The sequence below is a fragment of the Ceratotherium simum genome, chromosome 7 (genome assembly GCF_057802395.1).
Source record: "Ceratotherium simum simum isolate JZ-2026a chromosome 7, ASM5780239v1, whole genome shotgun sequence".
In the NCBI taxonomy this organism is placed as follows: Eukaryota; Metazoa; Chordata; class Mammalia; order Perissodactyla; family Rhinocerotidae; genus Ceratotherium; species Ceratotherium simum.
In genome coordinates, this window is record NC_141906.1 from 40,849,393 (window position 1) to 40,866,495 (window position 17,103).

Sequence of the window (17,103 nt, forward strand, 5' to 3'; positions counted from 1 at the left end):
GTGTTAAAAAAAGAGCCCTGACTTGGGAGTCGGACCTGGACCTGAATTCCAGGGTTACTACTTAACAGCTGTGTGACTCTGGGCACATATTTAACTTCTCTAACTTTCATTTTCCTTATCTATGTTATACAGCTTAAAACTCTGACCTTTGAAGATCTTTGTGAGGATTAAAGGAAATGATTCATGTTAAACACCTCGCTGATGTCTGACACAAAAGAAACTCAACATGAGTTGAGGATGTCGAGGATACCTTGCCCTCTCCTTATTGTCAGGCAGGAGAAACGTCCCAAGGAACTCAACTGCTGATTTAGAGGAATAATGAGAATGGATCCCAGGCAAATATTGCCCCTAGTCTTTCTAGCCTAGTTCTGAAAACTGATATTTTTAGGACTCTGACAGCACTTGAGATATTATGAAAAATCCAACCAAACCTCCTCCAATAGCTCTTTCTCACCCAAATTTTATAATGGGCAATCAAGAAGGCTTCCGCTTTAATCCTGCTGAGACCCATACACCTTCACAATGCCCATATACACAGTCTTAAGAATTGGGCTCCTCTCTTATGTAAGGACCAATAACCTGAGTCTTTAACATCTCTGAAGTCTTAGCTAAAAAGAAAAAAAGGAATTGGCTCTGCATCTGTGGCATTTCGTGGTGTGCTGAGGGGGTCCCCAAGACCAGCCCCAGGTTTTTGATGGTTCACTAGGAGGACTCATAGGACACATACAGTCATACTCACAGCTATGATTTATTACAGTGAAAGGATACAAACCACAATCAGCAAAGAAAAAAGACAGATGGGGTGAAGTCTCAGGAAAACCAGGCATGAACTTCCCACAATCCTCTCCCAGTGGAGTCACACAGGACATGCAACAAGTTGTGACAACAAGTGTGAACTATTACCAACCAGGGAAGCTCATGAGAGATTCAGTGCGCAGGGTTTTTATTGGGGACTAGTCATGTAGACACCCCCTGCCTGGCATGAACCCAAGTTCCAGACTCCCAGAAGGAAGGCAGGTGATCAGCATAAACTACATCATTTGCACAAACGGTTTAAGTACAGTGAGCTACTCTCATCATTTAGAGTGGTGGGAACCCTTCTGAAATCCGACTACCCAGATGCCAGTCAAGGACAAACCTTGCAAGCAGGCCTTTCTAAGGATAAACAGTCTCAGACTTGCTATGTTAATTCTTTTCTGCACACATGGAACAAAACCCAAATATCTAATTAATAACTGCCCAGTGACCACTGAATTCTTATAGCCAATCGATGTATTGAAATTCTTAAAAAAGATAGTGAATCTAACTCAGTGCTTCCAAATATATTCATTCAGCGTATTTGTACTGTGTCAGCCTGCTGGTCTCCAGGCATTACGGAAATAACAAGTCCCTTCAGTCCCTGCCCTCTAAGAACTTTCAGACCAATAGGGAAGATAAGATGAGGACATAAAGAGCAATAACACAAGGTGGTATGCGGTGACGGCCATAAAAGAGGTACAGGCCAAACACTAAACTGGTTAGAGAAGGGAGAGGAAACTTCCTGCTGTGATGAACCAGGAAGATCTTGGTAAGAATTATCAGAGAGCTACAGTTTTAAGGACAGGTAGGATTTGAGGGTAAATGACGGGGGGCGGGAAGTGCTCGACAAGTGGAATAAAAGTACCAGTCCAGGCACAGACAGGAAACTACATGAACAAAGCACGGAGGTTGCTAAAGGGAAAGGGGAATATGGGTTGATTGCAAATTTCATAGAAAAAGCTAGTGGGAAATAAGAATGTAAAACAGAGGCTAGGATCAGATCACTGAAGGTCTCAAATGTCAGACTAAGGAGATTGTCCTTTATGCAGTGGGTGATGGGGGAGCCTGTGTGTTTTATATTTTTACTTTTTAAATTATTCTACTTTAGCACAAATGAAGGAGAGGAGTCACTACAAGCAAAAGGGCCAGGGCTTTCACAGTAGACCTCACAAAAGCTAAAGAAAGCCAGAAGTGCCAGAAGAGGTGAAATAGAAATGCCATTTGGGAACAACGTTGGGAAGGAAGCAGTAACAATGCTCCTCGGGAGACGCACAAATCAAAGAAGACTCAAAGTTCTTAAACCGAGTTAACTGGGGGATGAGTGCACTGAGCCAGAAATACCTGGAAGGGCAGCCAGGTTAAAGGTAGAAACTAGTAGCATGGCAGAAAATTCAGTGGACACATCTAGAACTCCGATGGAGAAGAGGAACCAGCGCTCAGGAGAGAGGCTGTGGCTGGAACTGTAAATATGGAAGTGGTCGCCAGCTTAGAGGCTCAGCTGTAGCAGTGGGGGTGACTGAACTTGCTAGGGAAAGAATGCAATGAGAAAGCACAGAGAAAAGAGCAGATGACATTGTACCTGTCAACTGAAAAGAGAAAGAACAGTTAGGCTGGAAAATCAGAATAGTAGTGTGTCACAAAGCTGGGGAAAGAATTTCAGGAAAGAGAGAGTTGTCAACCTAGCCGGTTGCTGCAAGGAGTCGAGGCTGACCAGGGCAGAGAAAAAGGCAGTAGATCTGGCAGCTGGCATTCACCCGTGACTTTTGCCAATCAACGACGGGGTGGGGCAGAAACTGTGTGTGAGGAAGAAGGTGAGATAAAGTTCTGGAGGCTGAGGGTAGGGGAAGTGGTATAAAGAAGATACCCATTCTTCAAAAGAGATGGTTGTGGAGAGACAGTGTCCGAGCAATGGTGACACTGACTGAGGAGTCAGTGACTGTGCTAGGAGCAGCCGCCTGCCGTTTCTCCCTCAGTGGGCAGAGATGGGGAGCAGCTCAGGGACAATCAAGGGTGCTCTTCACCACACAAAAGGACAGTGACAATTGTGCAAAGCAGCTGGCTTCCTCAGCCGGCCATGGTGGCTAACGACAGAACTGGTTTGAAAACCAGACCCTGGTTTGAAAGTGTTAGAGCCCGTTTCTAGTAACAGGTGTGTGAACAGACAGAAACAGGTGTATCCTGGTGCTCTGCAGGATAAAGCTGAAGCCTTCTTGATTGCCCACTATAAAATTTGGGTGAGAAAGAGCTATTGGAGAAGGTTTGGTTGGATTTTTCATAATATCTCAAGTACTGTCAGAGTCCTAAAAATATCTGAACCAGATGGTTCATTTCACTCCAGAATTAACCATTTCCAGGTCACTGTTGTTCTTCTTGAGGAGAAGACAGCATCTCCCCAGTCAGAAGCCTACCTGCCTGGTGTCCACCAGGAGGCACAATATTTTTCCCCAGACACACAAACCCATTGGTAACAGGCATTTTGGAGATGCCAAACACTATACATGGTAAGTCCACAGCCATGCATTTCTTTTGCCTCGAGCCAAAAGAACTTGGCTCTTGAGCTTGGCACACATAAACACACACACACACACACACACACACACACACACACACAGAAGTTCTCTCTAGACAGACTACCTTGGTTCAAATCCTGACTCTACCACTTATCAGCTTTATGATCTGAGACAAGTTACTTAACCTCTGTGCCTCTTTTCTCATCTGTAAAATGGGCTTAATAATAGTACCTATCTCATAAAGTTGTGAGGATTAAATGAGTTAATTCATGTACGTGTTAATTGTTAGCTATTATTATTATCTTATTTGAGTCTCACTACAATGCCATGAGATAAAGCCAGGCAATCATTATCGTCTCCATATTACTAATACAGAAACTGAGGGTCAGAGAGAAAACACTTGCCCAATTTTCACACAGTGCAGGACACAAGGCAGGATTTTTTAAAAGTCCAGTCTCCTTAATGAGATGTACAAAGCTCTCCATGATCAGTCTGCTGCCTACCTTTCTGACCTCAGCTCCTACCAGCCTTGAACATGAACATGAAATGTGCCCACTACACTATTTCCCGCCCTTCTTAAATTTCTGATCCCTATTCATCCCTCAGATCTCCTCTCAAATGTCACCTCTTCCAGGAAGCCCTTGGCACCTGATCTCCCTTCCCTCTCACCACCCCACCTCCCTCCTCTATGCTCACATCTGACTATTAACAGTATACTGCATGGTAATTACAGAGGTCTGTCTTCTCCATTGGACTCGGAGCCTAAAACAATTTTTGGCACATTAAATATAGTAAACACTCAGTAAGTATTTGTTGAATAAATAAACTCTTGTCTCTAAATCTGATATTCTTCCCACTAGAGCATATTGCCCCTTTGATCAACAAATGTTCACTTTTTAATAACAGTTTAAAAAGAGTAGCAACAATTTCACCAAAGATCAACCAATCATACTGTACTTAAATATTAAATTAAACTTAAACTCTTGGTCATTCCACCCACAGGTAGTGAAGCACACAAACACATCCTTCAAAGACCTGACCATTCACACCACAGTTGGTCCCATCTTGGTGCCTTTGGTCTCAAAGGAAAGAGACCAAACCCAAATCCATCAAAGGATTCATCCAGTGAGAAGGATCTGGAGCTTAGCACATGAAGGAGAACAGATTCAAAGTTCTGTATTCCAAAGCCTAAGGCGACATGCGTCCAGGTGTTCAAAGCATATATCTTGCTCCCCCTGTGCCCTGCATGCCAGCCAAAGATTGCTTTCAGTTCCTGACTGCTCGGAGTGATCCTGGGGAAAGGCTACCAGAGAAGGGAAAACAGGAGCACATTCACTCCATCCTCACTTCCTCACACACCAAGAAAACACCTGTGCTCAGTTCCATGGTAGGGTCACATCTGTCCCTGGCAGAATGTGACAAGCAGAGCCACATCTCCTCCATACGCCTGGCTCCCAGCCACCACCCAGTTCACGAGGGGAAGCAAGTGATCTTCTCTACATCCAGGCACCTCTAGTAACCAAGGCTGATCTCCCTAGTGGCTCTCCCCAAGGAACTCCAAGTATATGCCAGGTTTTCCCTCTGGTCTGGATAAAGCAGACAGCACTCGGGAGAATATAAACATAGACCTAGAAACACACAAACACACACTTGTGTGTACTTGTGTCTGACCCTGACTGCTTGGGGAAAAGGGCCACCTAGTTTCTTACAATTTGCCCATAAATGATAGTTTTGTAGGCCAAGCCTCCATACTCCTCCCCCCAGGAAACCCAGAGACTGCTAACCACAGCAGTGCACACTGAGCACAAGAAACTCTACAAAGCTCTAACCAAATTCAGCATGCACTGGGTGTCAACTATCCCCAGAATCCTAGTCTCAATTCTGGAGACATGAGAAAGGGCCTAAAACATTTTTTCTGGGTCCAAGCCTCAAACATTTTGACAAAAGCAGACCTAGGCCCTTTATTGAAAAGTGGTAAATATGTTTAGCTCCAAAGCAGGGCATATTTATCTTATTGGAATAATTTGGCTCCAAGTGGTCCAGTCCATAAATTAGTATACGGAGTCACCATTTTCCTACACATATTTATCTTCCTGTAGAAATCTTGAATTAAATAGCAGCACCATCTCTACAAGTACCTTTTACAAAAGGCTTTAAAATATGTTATCTTGTCTGTACCCACAAGTCCAAACAAGTGTGCCTTCAATCAACCTCAAATCCATCTTCCATACTTTGGACAGTGTTACTGTCCTAAAGAAAAATCTAGTTATTTCACTCATAATATTGAGATATTTCCATTAGTTCCTTGCAGCCTCCAAGGTAAAGGACAAGTTTTTAGCCTGTTTTCTCCTTTGGGCTTCAGCCCACCACATGAGCAGCACCTCCAGCCATAACCTAGCTGCCCTGTGTGCCAACTCAGCGGTCTCCTCCTGTTCCCTTAGTATCCCACGCCCTTCCTGCCTCCATGCCATTGAACATGAAAGTCCCTCAAACTCTCCTCTCTACCCCACCCCCTTCTTAACCTAGCAAACTCCTACTGGGCCATGGTTCTACCTCATCTGTCACTCTCCAACTTGCCCTGGCAGTAGTTCTCTCTGCAATCTCACAATAAGCTATACGTATTCTAGTAGAACATTTACTGCATTATATTGTAAGTATTACTTTACCATTGTTGCCATTATTATGGGCATTTTCTTGTTCTTTTTTTAATCCCAGAATCTGGTTGTCAACCTAATGATTAGATGAAAATCCAATAAAATAGTGGGGCTAATATCAGCAACCCCCATTTTCTATAGGTGGAAACTGAAGCATCTGTAAAATTACAGGACTTGGTGAAGTGCAGTTGGAAAATGGCAAAGCTCGTACTGTGAGAACTCTCAAGAGCCAATGGAGGAAGCTGAGAGAAAGAGAGGAAAGGAAGGAGAGATAAGGAAGGGAAGGGAACTGACACTTACTGGACAGCTGCTCTGTGCAAGGTGCAATGTTAGGCACTTTCATATATTCATTATCTTATTTAGTCCTTAGAGCCACCTTGTGAGAGAGAGGTCACGAAAGGAATTTTTTCAGAAAAGGAAACTGAGACTCAGAGAAGTTAAGTTACTTGCTCAATCACACAACTAGTAAGTGGAGCCAAGGTTTAAACACAAGATCGTCTGACTCCAAAGCCAAGTCACTCTGCTACAAAGTGGCCTCTATAGGAAACATGGGCTTCCAGACTCACCTCGCCCATGGACACAAGCCAGAAACACCTTCCTTACTATAGCCCCTCCCCCATCACCTTGCCAGCCATTGTGCTGCATAAAACTCTGGTTTCTGACTTCTGCACCTCACAACCATCTGTCACTAACTATCAGATAGCAAGGCATCCCTAGGATTCTAGCAAGAACATAGTGACTGCATTCGCAGAAAGGTGGTACGATGCTATTTCAAAAAGACTCAAGGGTGCATGTTATAAAAAAGAGTAAAAAAGTGTCGTATTTAAGTGGTCTGAGTCAGGCAACATAAAGAATTCTTCAATTTTAATAAATCACCACATCAAGTACAATATGAAGACCTACTTTGCTTTTACTCAAGTTCTTCAATATAGTCCCTCACATTTATTAAGTTGTGATATCCCAAAAGAAGATGCAATTGGGGTCTTCCAGAACTAAAACATAAAGAAAAGATGACTTCCCAGTTCTCTAGAGTCATATTTCAGTTACTCCTTCCAGGAAGCAGCTGACTCCTCAGGCCATGGTGTGCTGGGGGAATCAGATTTTTTCCCTGAAAGACTTATATCAAGTCCAACACTACTATCTCTATGGTAAAAGAAATGTCCCAGGTTTGGGGGACAGTCCCAGTTTCAAATACAATAATCTGTTATGAGAGTCATGCCAAACAATATGTCTTAACATAGGATTCAGTAAATGTGAATATAACATCCTTCCTCTAAAGAACCCCCCAAAAGAGGCAATACTGGGTAGTGGAAACAGCACAGGCTTTGAGTCAAGCTAAGTAACCTGAGTTCAACTGTTTTGCCATTTACTAACTGTGTGACCTTGGGCAAAGTACTACTTAACTTCTCTGTGCTTCCATTTCCTTGTTGGTAAAATGGATAATTATCATCTAGTTCATAGAGTTGTCCTTCCAATTAGATGAACACTGACCCAGCAAGGGACACATAGTACGTACTCAACAGACAGTAGGCATTCTTTTTATGATCATGTTCTTGTTATTATCCATAGCATCACTAAAAGGAATGGAAAAGAAAGACACAATTTTGCTCTTCTAAGTAAAGGACCATAGATAACGTGATTTACCTAATGTAAACAGAACTATTACTTTACTTTCTAAGATACAAACTTCAGTTACTACATTAAAGGGCAGTATTGATACTGAAATAGGGCACTAAGTTGCTGACTCATCATTTTGTAGTCCAGGGTTATCACCAGATATTCCCTGCAATACTTAAACTTAATTAATTATTTCTCTCTCTAGGTAATAAAATTTCCTGAATTTCATGAAACAAGCCCATTTTCAAGTATTATCTTGTGTGATCAAAACACTTGCCAAGGGACCAGCCCCATGGCGTAGCGGTTAAGTGCGCACACTCCACTGCTGGCGGCCCAGGTTCGGATCCCGGGTGCATACCAACACACCGCTTGTCAGGCCACGCTGTGGCGGCGTCCCATATAAAGTGGAGGAAGATGGGCACGGTTGTTAGCCCAGGGCCAGTCTTCCTCAGCAAAAAGACGAGGATTGGCATGGATGTTCGCTCAGGGCTGATCTTCCTCACAAAAAAAAAAAAAAAAAACACTTGCCAAGCTATGCATCCTCATTCTGCATCTAGAACTGTTTTCAGCTTCCTCCTCCCCTGAATAATAGAGTGAAATGCCAGTAGGGCACAGGGAGATACTTGGCGTGTGAATGTGACTTTCTCATACTTCATAGACAAATGAGAGGAACACTTTTGCTTGGAAAGATTATCCTCTGATGATCCAAAACATGGGCTCTGCAGTCATATTGCCTGGGTTCAAATCCCTGTTCCTCCCCTTATTAGCTACGTCATCTTGGGCAACTTATTTAACTTATCCGTGCCTTAATTTCTTCATCATCAAATGGGAAAAATAATAATACCAAAAATAGTATCAGTAATAGATTATTGTGAGAATTAAATAAATGGATGTAGGGACAGTGCTTAGAAGATTGCCTGGTACATAGTAACTGCTCAATAAATGTCACATATCATCAGCATCATTCACTTGCCTCACAGGGTTGAAAAAAGCAGTGTGAAGCAACCAGATATAATATAATATGTTATATTAGCAACAAAAGACATACCAGATCAGATAAAAATACTTCTAAAACAATTAAGAAAGATGAATGCTACATAACCAATTACTACACCCATGTGCCATCACTGCAGTAGACTCATAGTATTTTCAGACTGAATGACTATGGTTTCAACTGTTCACCAGTCACCCTGAATATGTGTCACATAGAAACTGTAGTTAAATCAGCAATGGTACCAGATAGGTATGAGGTGGTGAGTCCTTGGCTCATGAGTCTTTGGCCAACCACCCAGCAACTGCATCTCAATCTGTTTTTGCTGGTTTTCATTACATACATGACCTCATTTAATCCTCTGAATACCCTTGTGAGGCAGGTATGATACACTGAGGAAACAACACGCTACGGTGATAGTTGCAGACTTGGGGGTAGAAAGGTCTCAGGATGCACTCCCTAAACATGTCCCAAGATGGCAGACCTGAAACAACCCCAGAATCCATTCTAAATAAAAACCAAAGAATTAAATTTAAAACCCAGACCCCTCACTTCTAAAACTCAAATGACTAGTCTAAAACCAGCAGTGGTAAAGAATCCGCCCTAAAGAATCTAACATGCCACAGTTCAGTTTTCCTCCCAATGTAGATCGCGGGCAGAAGGGGCGGGAGTGGCTGAGGCACAGATCTGACTTGAGTGACTTGGCGTGGTCTGGGATCCAGCCCAGGCCCTCAGCCTCACGGCCCTGTGTTTTAATCAACTGACTCAGCCAGTGGCAGGAGAGCCCAGGCGCCTGTGGCGATGACTAATGGCAGCACAAAACATCTGTCTAATCAGAAGTTAATGGCGTCAGTTCTGTCAAGACTTACAGTAAAACAATGCCTCTGCAAGGGAAAAAAATGTCTATGCATCCAGAAGTTAAGCAATGTCTTTCTTTCTCCCCCTAACATGGAATGAAAATTTGTGAAACTGTTTACTGGGTCTTATACCCTCCCAAAATATTTATTGGTGCATTTATAGAAAGATGACTTATCTAAGAATAATAAATCAAATGTATTTCTAGTAGCAGCTGTGAATTGTCTAGAAAGTGTGACATTAGGAAGTGCTTTTATTTTGGCCTCCTTTTATCGTTATCATCATTATGTGGGATAAGATATAGGAAAGTGATTTTGTAAGTTTAAGTACTTCACATATGTAAAGAAGTCATTGCAATTATCTGAGGGCATCGCACCACATTTCAAAGATTTCACTTCAGAAGAGTGATTCATCCATTCTTTCATTTGTTCATTTACTAACCATTTAAAAATACTTTACTAAGCACCCATTGAGTGCCAGGCAATGTGGAGGCAGAACTAAACCAGACAGTCCAAGCCCTTGGGGGCTCAATCTTTTCCCAAATTGGTCTTTTCATCTCTATCGTATTCCAACCACATCTGGCTCCTCTCCTCTCTCCTCTCTCCTGTCTCCCTCTCCGACCCTCCTTCTCTGTCCCTCCCTCTGCTGAGACCACTCAAAAATGTTCTTTTCCCACATCCTGCAAAAGTCCTAGCACAAGGCCAAGTCCCCAGTGGGCACTAAGGAAAAATACTGTATTTACTGATTTAAGAGGTGAGGACTTAGTGACACACATGGCTTTTACCGTAAATAACCTGTTTTCATTATACTTGTCACCTTACCTTCCCACAAGTCGCCTGAAAGCAGTTCTCCCCTCCCAAGAATCTGAGGAGGTTCTAGATTAATAGTAACAAATAGATGAGTGGAAACAACTCTCCTCTCAATGTCCAATGGATCATGTCTTCTGCACGAAGGCAATCAGCTGAGGAGTCCCTTAGAAAATCATGAAGGGGCACAGAAACCTCGACGCAACAGGAAGTCAGAACATTTTCTGACACCTGATTCATCTGGCGGGGTAATTCTCTACCAAACTTCTATTTGGTAGACGTGAATGGAAAATAACCCAGGATCATAGATTTTTAAGACTGGAAGGGACCTCATCTGTCCAAATCCCTCATTTTATAGATAAAGAACTAAGGCTCAGGGAGAGGATATGACTAAACTCAGATTTCCCAGCTGGTCTTTGGGGCAGGAGTAGAAGCAGAGCCACCTGCCTCCCAAGGCAGGGCCCATTCCTCTCCCCAGAGCTGCCAGGAGCCGGGTGCCTGCCTGTGAGCAGCCCTGGAGGCAGTGGCTGTTGGTACTCAGCCAGGCCCTCACAGGTACACCACCTTTCCAGTTGCTTTCATTGCTTCCTCCTTGCATGCCTCTGTTTTGCTTAAGCCCTCAGGAGCTCTGGGACTCCCTGTGCAAATGAACAGCTCTCTTGAATGGGCAAGCCTGCTTTTAATCTACAAAATGGGACAATTTTCTGTCCTTTTCTTCTGTGCAGGATCGTGATGAAGATGAAAGAGATGCTAGCCATCAAGGAATCCTATATTCTTTGAAGAAAAATTAAAGTAGGGATCCAACAGGGCGTTGCACCATAATTAAATCCTGCTAACGTTAAGCCCAAGAGTTAGATACCAGCATTTTATAAAGACTGACAATGCTTTTGATCTTTCCACATTTAAATTTTTTTTTTTAAAACATACACACTTACATACAATTCAAATAACAAACAATAACACCTGACACTTGGTCCTCATAGGGACTCTGATGGGGAAAGTAGAGTAGGTGTCATTGTCCCCAATTTGTGGAAGGGAAAACCGACTCAGAGAAGCTACCTGTCACACAAATGCAATGTTGGAGCAATGACCTTGTCTAAGGATCTCGCCTCCTCACTGTGCAATTTAGCTTCAGAATTTTCTGCTCATATTTGCACATTAACAACACTGAAGAGCTACCTTCTCTGCTACATTTGAGACATTTAAGACACTTTGAGTCAGTTAACAAGGAGCACAGCTTGACCCCGCAACTTCAGCAGCAGACCTCACAACAGGCGCTTCTCTCTGATGGAAACTAAATGACATATGGGAACTACGGGGGGTGAACTTTGGGGTTCACAAACATGATTAACCTTTATGACGTTTTTAATTATTCATAATTTATTTTCTACATTCTTTCAAAAACAATCTGAGATAGCTCTTAGCTCTGACAATAATTCAATCAAAAGTAAGGGTTGTATTCATTTGTTCATTTTTTTAAAAAATTTACTCATACAGACACAGAGAGAAAGATTTGGAAGGCTATATCCCAAGTTTTGTCTTAGTTATTTCTGACTATAGATGTATTGATTCTTATTATTATTATTGTTATTATTATTAATGCTAATCTGTACTTTATCTTCTTCTACAATGAATATTTATAACTTCAGTAATAAGAAAACAAACAATAATCTCACTTATATGTAGAATCTAAAAAAAGCTGAATTCATAGAAACAGAGTAGAATGGTGGCTGCCAGAGGCTAGGGGTGGGGGAAATGGGGAGATGTTGGTCAAAGGGTACAAACTTCAGTTATAAGATAAATAAGTTCTGAGGATCTAATATACAGCATGGTGACTATAATTAACAACACTGTATTATATACTTGAAAGTTGCTAAGAGAATAAATCTTAAATGTTCTCACTACAAAAAAAATAGTAGCAATATATACGTGTATCAAATCATCATGTACACCTCAGACTTACACAATATTATATGTCAATTATATCTCAATAAAATTGGCTGGGGGAGAAAAAAATAAAAATTATTTTTAAAATATATTCTTCATTCTGAAAAATGGGAAAAGAGGTTATTTCCACAGGGGTTTGAGAAGCTCTATTACTGTGAACCAAGTGAAGAGAAAATGCTAACAGTTCTCTAAGCCTCCAGACCAGAACCTCTGCTCTGCTTCTCCATTTAAGTATTCTCAGCCGCCAAGAATATAAAACAATATGCCAGGACATCCATTTTACACCAATATTTTGGGGAAAAAACTTTTTTATATGTATTTAAACCAAATTTGACATATGAAATCAAATGAAAAACTGCATAAATCCTTAAAACAATTTTCAAGCATGCTGGGGCCAATCTGAATGATACCCCAACCCCCAGGAACACTTGTCAGTCTTCTTTGCTACTGGGGACTCGTCTATGGAGAAGTTTGGGAAGCCCTAAGGCAAATAGTACCACCTTATTCTCTCTCCTTTTTGAGAAAGCAGCAACCTCATTAATAATGTTGCTTTTCCTGTTTAAAAAAAAAAAGTCAAATTTTTCTTCATCTACTATATCTTTAAAATTCTGCATAAAACAGGTGGCAGCAAACATATTACCAGGGAAATCTGGAAGCCCACAGGGGTGTAGTTCACCCTACCTCCCTCGTCTAAGGGGAGAACTGCCTGGCCTGGTGTCCTGGGTTCTGAGGCTGGTGGAGCCCGGGCCACCCCTGGACCACCTCACATTTCTGTAGGACAGCAGACCACTACACACAAGGTGCCAATTCATTCATTCCACAAATGTTGATTGAGCAAAGCCTGAGAAAGGCCTCTTAGGGGACAGTGGAATCATTCACAAGCCAACGGTCAAATCTAACGGATCAGATGTGGACAATCCATCTTTCATTAGACCTCAAACCACCTCTAGGATAAAGCAAACAGGGCCCCTGCCCCACCCACTCACCAGCAGCTGGGCGGGATCAGGCAGGCGTTCCAGAACAGGAGTGCTGCTTGAGAGAAGCTAAGGATTCCCACCAGGAGGACTGAAACTCCTGCACCATAAATGACAGAACACCTCTAAAACGCTTTGAACAGTGCCTGGCACCTAGTGAGAACTCAATAATAGCCATTTTTGCTGTTACTATTCCAGCTTGCCCTTATTCAAGGAGCACCAAAAAAAGTGGAAAGAACACAGGTTCTAGAATCAGAGGCACTGGATTTGAATCCCAGCTATGCCACTTACTAGCCGTTTGACTAAGGGAAGCAATTTTTCCAGGCCTCAGTTTCTCATTTGTAAAATAGGGTAAATGACAGTATACCATCCTTTATGTGGCTTTGTGAGAATGAAGGACATATTATATGCAAAGAGCGTCTGGCCCATAAGGGCCCACTAAGACCGTCAATATTGCTACTGCCCTGCCCCCTTCCCCACTGCTCTTTATGGTCCTGGAATCTGATTTCACCTGCATACCACACCAAGGGGCAGAAGAACTACAGGGGTGAGGGATGGGGTGGGGAGGGAACTGCTGAGGACCTTCCACAGAAACCCATCAATGTTTTCAGCTCCTTTCAACCATCCTCCTCTCTTTGGCTGTTCCATCCCACTGACAGCTGGGACCACCATTCCCTAGCTGGGAATGGCTGCCAAGAAAGGGACAGGAAGCGGGACAGAAGTTTGAATTCATCCCACCTTCCAGTGTTTGTCTGTCTGTCTCTCTGAAGCCCCACTGGGCTTCCTCTGTACATCCCTGCCAGGCTCTATGGGTCAGGAGGCTGACTATGATTCATAGTCTTTTCTTATCTAGGCTTCCATCTCAACCCAGAGCCCAAAGCTCTGGAGGCTGCTGGTCACAAACCAGCACTAAATGAAAATAAGGACTTTTCATAAGACAGGAAGTGGAGCCCCTCAAAGTCAAAGGGGATTTATAAAGGGAGAAGGGAGGAAAGGGAAGAGGGAGGAGGTAGGATGGGTGCAGAGAGAGAGGCCCACTTCCTACATGCTTCCGAGACAGGAGCCCTCTGTCTTAGCCGCTGAAACAGTTGGTTTTGCACTTTGAAAGATGATAAATCCCATTCCTGTGATTTATAACTTACCGCGGGACGAGGTCTGGGTGTAGGAAAAGAATTCCAAAACAAATCTTCTTATTTTCCAAGCAGAAATCATCAACCCGCAACTCCCCCTTCCCAACATCCCACCTAACGCCCTACCTTACTTCACCTGACCCATTCGGGGACAGTTACTCCGCAGCAGCCAGAATCCGCCAGCAGCCAGCCCCAAGCCCAGGGCCCGTCCTCAAAAGCCCTAGGAAACTCGAGATCCCAGCAGAACCCCCGCCGACCTGGACACCTCGGCTTCCTGGAGACTCGGCCTCCTGGGCAGCGGAGCTGGCTCTTAAGTGGGTGGGAAATTGATGACGGCAGCTTGCCGGGCGCCAAAGCGCAGTTCACGTTTTAGAACTCAGAAGATTCAAAAGCATCATTCAACACCAACTCCCTCATTGAACAGAGGAGGAAACAGAGACCCAGAGAGAAAGAGAAAGTTGCCCGAGGTAACACAGCGAGCGGGCAGAGAAGTCGAGACTAGAACCCGGGCGCTTTGCTTGAGTCGCAGCCGGGGAGGGAGCGCGTCTCGCCGCCTCCCGCGTCCTCTTGCCCGCAGACCCAGGTCGCGGGGTGCAAAGCCCGCAACCCCGAGCGCAGCGCGTTACCTTCCTCGGGACTGGGCGCTGCGAGCCTGCTCTCCCCGCGCGGGGCGCCGGCGGCTCTGCCCCGCTCGCTCGCCTGACGGCCCAGGTGTCGCCCGGCCGCTGTCAGCGCAGGGCGGCGTGTGCGGGCTCCCCCCGCGGGCGGCGGGCGGGGACGCAGGGGCCGCTCCCCGGCGCGCGGGCCAATGGCGCTGCGCCCGCGCCCGCGCCCGCCCTCGGCGCCCGCGGGCTCCAGCCCTCTCCCTGCCCTTCTCCCACTCTTCCTCGCCCCCTCCTGTTTCTTCTCTCCCCCTTGGCTCTCCCCTCCTGGCCTCCTTCTCAAGTGTACCTTGCTCCCAGACAACTTTTTTCCTGTGCAGATAAAGAATGCAGCAGTTATTTTTTGACTACTGTGCGTTAGGGGGCCTTGGAGCCCGCGAACGCGGAGCACGACGACCCCTCCACTCAGACAGTGGGATCAGCCACCGCGCGGGGAAAGGGGTGCAGAGTGGTATGCAGTCTCGTGAGCGGAGCAAGATGCTTTAACCGCGGGGGGGGGGGGGGGGCGCGTCAGTTTACTCACACCTGAAATAGATAAAAATGCCTCCCAGGTTGTGGAAGGGATTAAGTGAGGTGATGGTTTAAAAGTATCTAATACAATAATACCTGGATAAATGGTGAGTGCGATGAGTACGGTCTGAGCCACCCTGTGGGTGTGCAATGAGGTACACTGCTGGAAGGTGCTGGCTGGTGGACAGGCAGGCACACCTATAAATACAATATTGTGTCGTTGCCAATTAAAAAAAGTTACGCACGATGGGGCCAGCCTAGGCAAACTTCCGAAACTGGTTAACCTTAAGGCCTCCTCCTTACCATCTCCTCAGTTACTGTTGCCCATCCAACTGACCGTGGCCCAGGTCTGCCTTGGTTTCTTCCAAAGATCTTCCAAATGCTGATCCCCAAGGGCCTCATTTAGTGGTGGGTGCAGAACTGCTAACCTGGCCTAGGAATCCTTGCACCGGTGTTAATGTGTGTATTCTGGCTTTCACCCAAGCTTTGAGAGTCTAGTGTGTCCCTGTGCTGGGTGAGCACTCGGGATGCAAAAGAGGATTAAGCCACTCGCCTTGCCTTTGAAGAGACAAATATGTAAATAATTTCAATTCAGGGTAATAACTGCTATAATAGGTGTACAAAGTGTGATAGAATCACACACACTGGGAGAGGAGGGCAATCAAAGCTTAAATAAGGTGTGACCAAGATAAGTCTTGAAGAAGGGCTCTAACTTAGGTCAGATGGAAGCAGGAGAGAACAGTGGATGCAGAGAGGCAGGTGAAGACATGGAGATGCCTGTCATATGTAAGGGCTATTGGACAGGGTGTGTGAGAGGGAGGCAAAGACGAAGCTTAGGAGGTAGGTAGACAGATGCAAGAGGAGTAGCCATGCCTGCCTTGCTTGGGGAAGCAAGCTTGATCCTGCTGGTGATGGCTGCTGCCGAATGATTTTAAGGAGGAGTGGCATGACCTCATTTGCTTTTGGTACCTCGCCTCCAGTGTTGACTATGCCTGCCTAGGTTATCTCCTTCCTGCCCCTCTAGCCTGGAGGGCAGGCACTGGATCTTGCTCACCTGTGGGGGCATTGTATCACCTGGTACAGGGCTTTGAAGAAACTCAAAGCTTGCTACTCCCAGTGTTACTCCTCCCTAGGAAACAAACAGAAACTCCTAACTGCTAGGGAGGGTCTAAGGATTCTCACTGCAGGCTCTGGGGCAGGCAGGTGGGCGAGAAATTTTGAGGCAATGTCTCGCTGGGGGCCCTCATCTTATCCAAAGAGGTCGTATGGCTAAGAGGTTAGAAGCTAGAGCTCTGAGGTCAAATGGCCAAGGTTCAAATCCTGGCCCCATCATTTTCTAGCAGGACCTGAGGCCAGTTACTTAACCTTTCTGTACCTCAGTTTGCTCATTTGTTAAAGAGACGATAATAATGCTCTTCTCCGAGGCTACTGTGAAGGTTAAAATGAGAAAGTGCATGTGTTTAGCAGAGGGCCTTGCACATAGAGAATACTGAATAAATCTCTGTAAACATGATCATATCAAGTCAGCAGTGGTTTGTTCCTCTTAACCAATGGTAGATTGCCACTCTTCAAAATGGTTTTCATATTTCACAGAATTCTCTGTTGACATTGAAGGGAAGGGCATAGGGATAGTTCAGTGCAGCGGTTGA

General features: G+C 44.6%; 1 protein-coding gene across 1 annotated transcript in view; it reads right to left on the reverse strand.

The window, feature by feature from the left end:
• The window catches only part of SYTL2 (synaptotagmin like 2), a 107,017-nt gene extending 92,038 nt beyond the window's left edge, over positions 1-14,979 (reverse strand). Inside the window, exon 1 of the mRNA XM_014790379.2 lies at positions 14,909-14,979. The gene's annotated coding sequence lies outside the window, so the exon portion shown is untranslated. The remainder of the gene's footprint in view (positions 1-14,908) is intronic.
• Between the last annotated feature and the right edge of the window lie 2,124 nt (positions 14,980-17,103).